The sequence below is a fragment of the Lepisosteus platostomus genome, chromosome 26 (assembly GCF_059453375.1).
Source record: "Lepisosteus platostomus isolate fLepPlt1 chromosome 26, fLepPlt1.hap1, whole genome shotgun sequence".
In the NCBI taxonomy this organism is placed as follows: Eukaryota; Metazoa; Chordata; class Actinopteri; order Semionotiformes; family Lepisosteidae; genus Lepisosteus; species Lepisosteus platostomus.
Window position 1 is genome coordinate 689,915 of NC_142636.1, and position 8,843 is coordinate 698,757.

At 43.4% G+C, this 8,843-nt stretch overlaps 1 long non-coding RNA gene across 1 annotated transcript; it reads left to right on the top strand.

Annotated features, from left to right (window-relative positions):
- The first annotated feature begins 6,318 nt into the window (after positions 1 to 6,318).
- On the top strand, positions 6,319 to 7,628 carry LOC148639360 (uncharacterized). Its single transcript, XR_015930630.1, has 2 exons — positions 6,319 to 6,822; positions 7,226 to 7,628. It is a non-coding gene; the product is annotated as an uncharacterized LOC148639360 (long non-coding RNA).
- The last annotated feature ends 1,215 nt before the right edge of the window (positions 7,629 to 8,843 follow it).

Genomic DNA, 8,843 nt, shown 5'->3' on the forward strand with positions numbered 1-8,843 from the left:
CTCCCACAGTTCAAAGAACTACTGGTAGGTTAATTGGCTTCTGGGATAATTGGTGAGTGTCTGTGTCTTCCCTGCATTGGACTACCATCCAGTCCCAGGTATCTCCTGCTTATTACTTTCTGAGGCTCTGGCTCCCCCGTGCCCCGCGACCCCCTGACCCCCTGACCCTGAATTGGATGAAGCGGTTAGAAAATGGGTGGTTTCTGTTATGCTCTGGTCATGCTCTGCCATAGCAACAACTTGTAAAAAATGCAGATGCTAGGATTTAACTCAAAGAAGGAGCTCAGAGCACTGTGTTGGCATCTCTATACAGGTGTCCGGTTTGTTTTAGAACATGTGCTAAAATCTTATTTACTAACTTCTAGACTTTTTACCCCCCATATCAGTCTGCAGGTGCACAGTGGTCTGTGGACACCCTCCTTGCTCTGTCGTAAAAGAGGAAATAAAAAGCAACTGGTTTTGACTTTAATGCACTGAGACTGTGGAACTCACAGAACTCTCTTGTCAGAAAGGCAGCTTCTAACAGCTTTTAAGTGAAGACTAAGAACACTTTTCTATTTTATTAAAATAGATTATATATGTTTTGTTTAAATATATGTTATAAATGTTAAAACGACAGCTCGTATAAGCTTGTATTTTTACCTTTCGATCATTTTTATAATTGCTTTGAGTTGCTTTTACCATGATAAACAGTACAAAATATGAGGTGTTGAACTTGTCAAAAGTTTTAAAGCGCTTTATGACGTAAAGTGTGATGACAGTCCTTGGCGGTCTATGTAACAATTCTTCTTGAAGTAGGTCATCGGGCCAACAGTATATAAACATTACAGCTCAAGTGCTTTTGTATCTGAACGCTTTTAGGTAAGTAATTTAGCAGCTGCGGTATTAAAAATGATTTTAATGGCAAATTCAATTGCAGGTAAAATAAAAATGGCGGATAACTTTCTTTCTAGCTTCGTGAAGCGGTCGCGCCATATTATACATATTGTAACGCTTACGGCCGTCAAGCAGTGTGTGTAAGAGCCGGCGTACCAGAGCGGGTGACGTCACCGCCCTTCCCTGTGATAGCAGGACCACAGCTACTGGGCTGTGGAGAGATCTCTCTTTAACTCACGGGGCTAGGTCGCTGCAGAGAGACGCGGAAGTCCCGGGTTCGAGCCTCCAGTCTGGATGGGGCCGACCAGATTTGGCAAGGGCGCCCGCTTGAGCCCCCGTTGCGTTACAATATATACCATAATAAGAAACATAATATGTACAGTAGAATTTTTCACTTTAAGCTGGCATTATCCGTAACCGGGTCAGGGCCCGGACCCAGACCGTGCTGTGTGGTCTGTCGGCCTTCTAAAGATGTTTAGGAGATCGGGGCGCCCTTGGATTTGATTAGAAACTTGCATAATTTCTTAACTTGACCCCATTATCTTAAAACAAAAACGGCCAGACCCAGACCAAAGCATGAAGGCTGCGAGGATTGGGGGACTCTCATTTTTGGTCACAGCGTACAGTAGTAGATCAGTAACCTCTGTTTATCGTGATAACCTTTAATTATTTTCCAGTTCTTTTTCAAATGATAAAACACATTGTCTCGCCAGTTTTGCTAAAGATACGGTTTTAGTGTTTACGCATAAATTTGTAAGCCGTAGGTTTAAATCTCGTGTTCTTATTTTCTGCATTTTCATCGTAAGGGAAGGCGCTCGTTTGCGATTTACGCGCTGAACATTGTAAGCAGAGGAGCCTTAAGGTACAGCCTCGCCTTATCACCATCATTTGCATTGTCATTGTCATCCAGAAAAGCAGTCATAAGAAAATGAATCTGTGGCGGCTCCGAACATTAAAAAAACTATGTCTAGACTGCAAATACATCCCAATCTTACTATCAACACGTTTTAAGAGCCCTCTCCTTTCCACCGGTATACAAGCTAAGAGAGAAGTATTGGAAATCCCATCTGAAGTAGCCCCCCAGTGGGCATTGATTCGTCGAATATACGTATATTTACGGCGAAATTTCGTCTATACGTATATATACGTCGCCTCGACGTATAATCAACGTCGAATTGCAACCGTAAAATCGACGACATGAATAAACGCATATATAACGTCGAAAACACATCTAACACAGTGCCTGAGGCTTTTTACTGTATGTATCGTGTGTGCCGCAACTAGGAGTATACGGCACTCTGCACAGTGCACGAAGTAAATTATTTTGGCAGTAATTATTTTACACGTGTATAATTAATATAGTAAATATAATAAATTAATTACTGCCAAAATAAGCTACTGGGCTGTGGAGAGATCTCTCTTTAGCTCACGGGGCTAGGTCGCTGCAGAGAGACGCAGAAGTCCCGGGTTCGAGCCACCTATACTTTGGGCCGACCAGATGCGGCAAGGGCGCCCGCCTGAGCCCCCGTTGCGTTACATTGGTGTCAGAAGCAGGGCGGGATAGCCCTTCGCCGGGGACGGCGATTTAAGCGGGGGAGAGTGTAACGCTTACGGCCGACAAGCAGTGTGTGTAAGAGCCGGCGTACCAGAGCGGGTGACGTCACCGCCCTTCCCTGTGATAGCAGGACCACAGCTACTGGGCTGTGGAGAGATCTCTCTTTAGCTCACGGGGCTAGGTCGCTGCAGAGAGACGCGGAAGTCCCGGGTTCGAGCCACCTATACTTTGGGGCGACCAGATGCGGCAAGGGCGCCCGCCTGAGCCCCCGTTGCGTTACATTGGTGTCAGAAGCGGGGCGGGATAGCCCTTCGCCGGGGACGGCGATTTAAGCGGGGGAGAGTGTAACTCTTACGGCCGACAAGCAGTGTGTGTAAGAGCCGGCGTACCAGAGCGGGTGACGTCACCGCCCTTCCCTGTGATAGCAGGACCACAGCTACTGGGCTGTGGAGAGATCTCTCTTTAGCTCACGGGGCTAGGTCGCTGCAGAGAGACGCGGAAGTCCCGGGTTCGAGCCACCTATACTTTGGGCCGACCAGATGCGGCAAGGGCGCCCGCCTGAGCCCCCGTTGCGTTACAATATTTTCCGGTTATATATCACAATGCATTGCTAGTATTCGTTGGTCACCATTTTGGACACGTTTTTCAAACGTAGAAGTATATCCGCAAATATCTCAGCAATCCTCTTTTGACGAGTAAGTATGAACAATAATAATACTATCTGAATACATACAGATCTTTCTTAATATTATTTTGATTAAAATAGTACGTGAATAAGCAAAAAAATGGCACATAAAATAGTGTGAATGGGGAAGATGACACAAAATCGTTTTGCCGTTTCTCTTATTCTTATTCTATGTTGTACTTTCAAACTTTGGGTACTCTTTAATTAGGACAGACTTTATTGATCAACTGCTATGATGCAAGCCAAATTTAATATATTTATTTCAGCTTTGAGCTTAGTAAACCGTTCATTTTTTAGATTATACTAAAGAAGATATTAATCATCATTTATTTGGGAAGTAATATTATATAATTTTCTCCTAGCTGCGGTGCTGAAGTCCCACCCTACATCAACAGAAAAAGAAATAAAGGAGCACGCAATGTGTTACTTGAAGAATGCATATGCAAGGCAGGGGGCCAGGAGATCTAATAGGTTTTTGGTTCTAACTGCTAGGACAATTAGACAGGGTTTGCAAATAGTGGACAAAAATCGTCTTAACTTCCATTGTAATATTTTTTTTTCTTGGAAATATAGAAGTTGTACATTTTAAAATGTATATTTGAATCAAAATGTGGTTTTGAGTTAGTGTGTTAATGTAATTAATTTTGTGTTTGTCATTACTATACTGTATATTGCCAGAATGTTACCAGAATTTGTAGCTGAAGTTTAAGACTAGTTGTGTTTTTTATGATTATTGCCCATATGTTGATTGTTGATTGATTGTATACAATGTATAATTTGAAATACGTATGTTTCAGGTGTGAATGTGTATTTTCAGAATAAATTTCTAAACCTAATCATTGGCTTGGTTTACTTGTTTTTACACCTATAAAATCTATCTTTGATGTATTATAGACCTCTACCCATATACGTATAATAGACGTCTAAAGTTATCCGTATAATAGACCTCTAACCATATACGTATAATAGTCCTCTAAAGTTATACGTATACTAGACCTCTAACCATATAGGTATAATAGACCTCTAAAGTTATCCGGAACTCCAACCATATATGTATAATAGTCCTCTAAATTTATCCGTATAATAAAACTCCAACCATTTATGTATAATGAACGTCTAAACATAGACGTATAATTGACGTATAACTTTAGACGTATATTAGAATTTCATTCTAGACGAATTGTAGACCACATTTAGACGTCTAAGGTATGCGTTTAATAGACGTATATTATACGTCTTTTGCCCACTGGGCCTCATCTCACCTTCGGAGCTGTGAGCGATGGGGATCATAATTAAAAGGGGTACAGTTACTTTGAAAATGTGTATGTGATACTTAAATTTAAATAAAATAAAAAGATAAATTATATAACACAGACTGTGCTATCTACGTCCATGTGTTTAAGACGTATGAATCGGTTTTAAAACAGGCACACCCCTTCTCACAAATCCGACTGGAGTCTCAGTCCGTCGTCGCGATGAATTAGGAGCTCAGATGTAGGCTAAGTGATTGCGATTTACTTATTTAAAAGAACCACTTCAAATCAAAAGGGAGACATTTTGTAATGGTAGTTATCGTATTATATAGTATACGTAATTGTAGATATACAGTACATAAAGGGTATGAATAGGTGTGAGCTTTTACTGTATATTTAATATTTTATCTGACCCACTTGTAGAAACCGCCTAGTTAAGTGGTCTGCCACCATAAAGACAGAAAAATATAATGACACCCTGTTACATTAACTGTAAAATAAACGCTGTAACTGCGGCCATATGAAAATTTGGATAAAGATTATACAAACATCCTAAGGAGCTCAATGACATATGAGCGTCGTAATAATGGTTGGTGACCTGACGTAACAGTGCTCCCTGAATTACGTGATCTGTATATACCCAAATACAGATATATCACATAGGGAGATGCAGTCAAACATTGCATTGCTATCGTCGTGGTGAACTATTTCTCCGCTGTTTAAAACTTGTTTGGTAAGTGTCATTAAATATGCTTGTCAATTTGTAGCGAAATCGATATACTGTATCATAGTCCTTCAGCTATCTATAATGTAGTGAAACGGCTAATTAATATTGATAAATTACCTTATTCACAGTGACTTTTGCTCAAACCCCTGACTAGACTGTGCAGGATATCATTTATTTGCCATTTTTGCCTTTTCCAGATACCTGGGAAACAAAGCTCATATCTCATTTGCCAATGGAGCCCAGTCCTAAGCCTGGTGCTCTGTCCCCCTCCCCGAAGGACACAGACTCGAATCGACCCGCGCCCTTAAGGCGACAGGATCTGATCTCCACGTACTGCCCGCCTCCCAAGATACAGCTTCTGAAGGACACCTTCCAAGAGAAACTGATGCAGGGAAAGGAGAAAAAAATGATCGCCATGTACAATCGGCGGCAGGAGGCAGCTCTACAGAAGATGAGAAAATCTTTCCAATATGTCAAATACGCTGCGGAGAAGAAGACGGGGAACAGCTATCGCTTCCAAGCCCAACAGGGCCCCGAGAAGAACATTGTGGGGTATGATCGGTCTTACCCCCTGAAGCCTATGGGTAACAGGAAAGTCTCTGGCCCTGGTGAGGTTCGGGCTGTGGACCGCCCGGAAGCACAGAGTGATTCCTTGTTTGCCCCCACCCCGCCTCAGGATGGTCATGAGAGGCCCTGCGAGAGGCCGGGCAGGAGGGGCTCAAGAGTACGCAAACCTAAGGACAGGACTGTCCTCCCCATGGTGGCGACCCCTCCAGGGCAATGCCCTTCTCATGCCAATGGGAAGGAGCACTTTCAGTTGCAAGAGGAGCTACGAAAAGTGGCCGAGCAAAGGCCGCGCTGAAGGAGGAGCATCGCCAGAGGGAGGCCAGCCTGCAGGATGAGATGCGCCGGAAGGAGACCATGATGAAGGACGAGATTCGCCAGAAGGAGGCCATGATGCAGGCGAAGCTCTTCAGAGCTCAGGAGGAGCTGAGGATGGTTCAGAGAGAGATGGAAGACTCCAGAGAGGTGGTCGGAAGGGAAAATAGAGGACTCCTGACCCGAAGGAAGACACTCCAGGCGAGGCAGAGCGAGCTTCGCCCCAGAGGACCGTGGGCCAACCACCGCTCTAAGGCCATGCCTCTTCTGACCTGCTGAATGGAGAAGCAAAAAGCCTATCTCTCCAAGGAAAGCCCTTCCTTTCAGAGGAGACAACCTTGATTATGCTTCTCCAATGGAAGATGGCGGATGCGCAGAATCGCACTTTCCCTCTGTGCTTTCCCATCAGGAGAGACGTCAAGTGAGCCCTTGCAGCCGTGGGCTAGAAGACGTCCCCTGTGGAAGGACAAAGTATCTCAAGAAAGCAAGGCTCCGTGAAAGCGACGTGTCAGCAGCACAGGCCGCGCAGGCCCACTTCAGAAATAACACCGCATGTCTGGATGAACAAACTCTGTCAGTGGAAAACAGATATTTGTCCCCTACAAGTCTGATGTGCCCTACCACTGAGCAATTTCCATATGAGAATAGCCAGAGTGGAAACCCTCAGTTTGTGCCCTGTGAACTGTGTCACAGGAAGTTTGCTGTAGAGAGGTTGGAGAAACACAGCAAGATCTGCAAGAAGCTTCAGAATTCAAAGAGGAAGGTTTTTGACTCTTTCAAGCACAGGGCCAAGGGAACAGAACTGGAGACATACATCCATAAGAAGAAGGTTAAACCGCCAATCGTGGTAAGGGCTATCCTTAAACTCTTTCCAAGCTTCCCTTGTTTTCTCCTAGAGTCAGACTCAGCTTATAAATCAATGTAAACAATAAATAAGTGTTTTATGAAGTAGTCTTCTGAAAAACTGCCGCAAAGGCACATTTGCCAGACAGAAAAATGGGTCTTAGTGACTTCTGAATTCTGTTGTAAAAATCTACATGAGATATCAAGCAAATAGCACTCACAGGAAACAAAACCATAACTAAATTGTACTCTCTACCCAATGACATGAAAGGTAGGCCCAGAAAGCTACATTATTACTGTATTGATATTTTCTTGCCTTGTGAATGGTTTGCGACCAGACTGTGTACGCAGTGCTAGTCTGGACTTTTTCTGGAAGCTGTTTCATTGGTTTCATTTCCTGTTCCCAGCTGAGAAAGAACAACTGGATGCAGAAGCACGAGGATTTCATTCGGAGCATCAAACAGGCCAGGGAGGTGCAGCAGGTGATCACGCAAGGAGGGAAGGTTGTGAACCTGCCCCAGCCCCCCGCGAATCCAAACCCCGACTACGTGCCCTGCCCTCACTGCGGCCGGCGCTTTGCCCCCAGGCCGGCACAGAGGCACATCCCCAAGTGTCAGCACATCAGGAGCCGCCCTCCTCCTCCTCCTCGCAGATGAAAACTGATGTGAAGAACAGCAAAAGAGTCATGATCTTGGCTCACGACTCACGTCCTGCTTTTTCTTTTTAGAAATACATTTAGCACAGTTCATCCGTATGATGATAAAAAAAAATGTTACCTTGTTTTAATAAAATGATTTTTTTTTTGGTGGACTGGTGTTTGCGTAACTGTGGTTATTTCAGTTTTTTTCCCTTGCGAAAATGTGTGTCGACCGTGAAAATAAATTTCAAGCTGTTCTTATCATTCATACACCTTGACCTCCTAAAAATAATTTTTCAACCTGGAGCGTACAATTAGCAGGCAATAGAACAGGTCACATTGGCCTTGGAACCATCAAAAAGTAGTATTCACACATTCTCGGCATCAATTTTCCTTAAAAACAACTGAAAAAGCAAGGTAAAGAGTGATTGATTTTTTAATGAAAGTTATTTGATTGAATTTATTTAATTTTCATAATATGTGAAATATGTTGGGATTAATGTGACTCAATATTATCTGCAGCTCTTACACTCCAGGCACCTGATAAAGTGGAACGAAGTGTCTTTGCCTTACATGGCCCTCAGCTCTTCCTCAATCCCAGCAGAAGCAGCAGCCTCCGGGTCCTGCCTCATGCACAGCTTAAAATGCAACACAGAGTAAAACAACAAACAACAGGGAAAACCATTCACGATCAGACACATCCGTTGATTGCTGGCTCTCAGTAAAGGGACATTGCTGTGGTCCACGCATGAATCTGTTTTCCAAGTGCCTTATCCAATACAGTGTTGAGGCCAGTTTTCCCAGAAGCCATCTAAAGGGGAACACACAATAACTTGTAAAACCTCCAATTTACATCACAAAATAGACTACATTTCAAGGTTAAAGATTTACCATGTTCTGCGATTCAGAACGAGGCAGCAAAACTTCCTGTAATCTGATGTGGCCCTGTGACATTGTAAAGGAGCAGGCTTGTGAATATATCTCGTTTAATCCAATGGAAATATTGCTCTCAACTTTTTTACGTTTTTGTAAAGTTTTCTATAATGTCAATGATTTTATTTTGTGACTGAAATTAAATACTTTTGTGTCTGCAAAATTGGGACTGTAGTTCCACCTTAACCTAGTAGTACTGTATGTCTTTGGACTGTGGGAAGAAACTGGAGCACCTGGAAGAAATCCACACAAATGAAGGGAGATCATACAATTCCATCCAGACTGCACCCCAGGAATTGAACCCAGGACCCCAGCTCTGTGAACCACAGTGCCACCTCATTGCTATAGTCACTATAATTAAATGGAGTTTTTAATGAAAGTTCGGGAGGTATGAAGGCAGCCGCACGCATTCGACAGAGCTGCTGCAATTCTCACTAATCCTGACGTAAGCAACT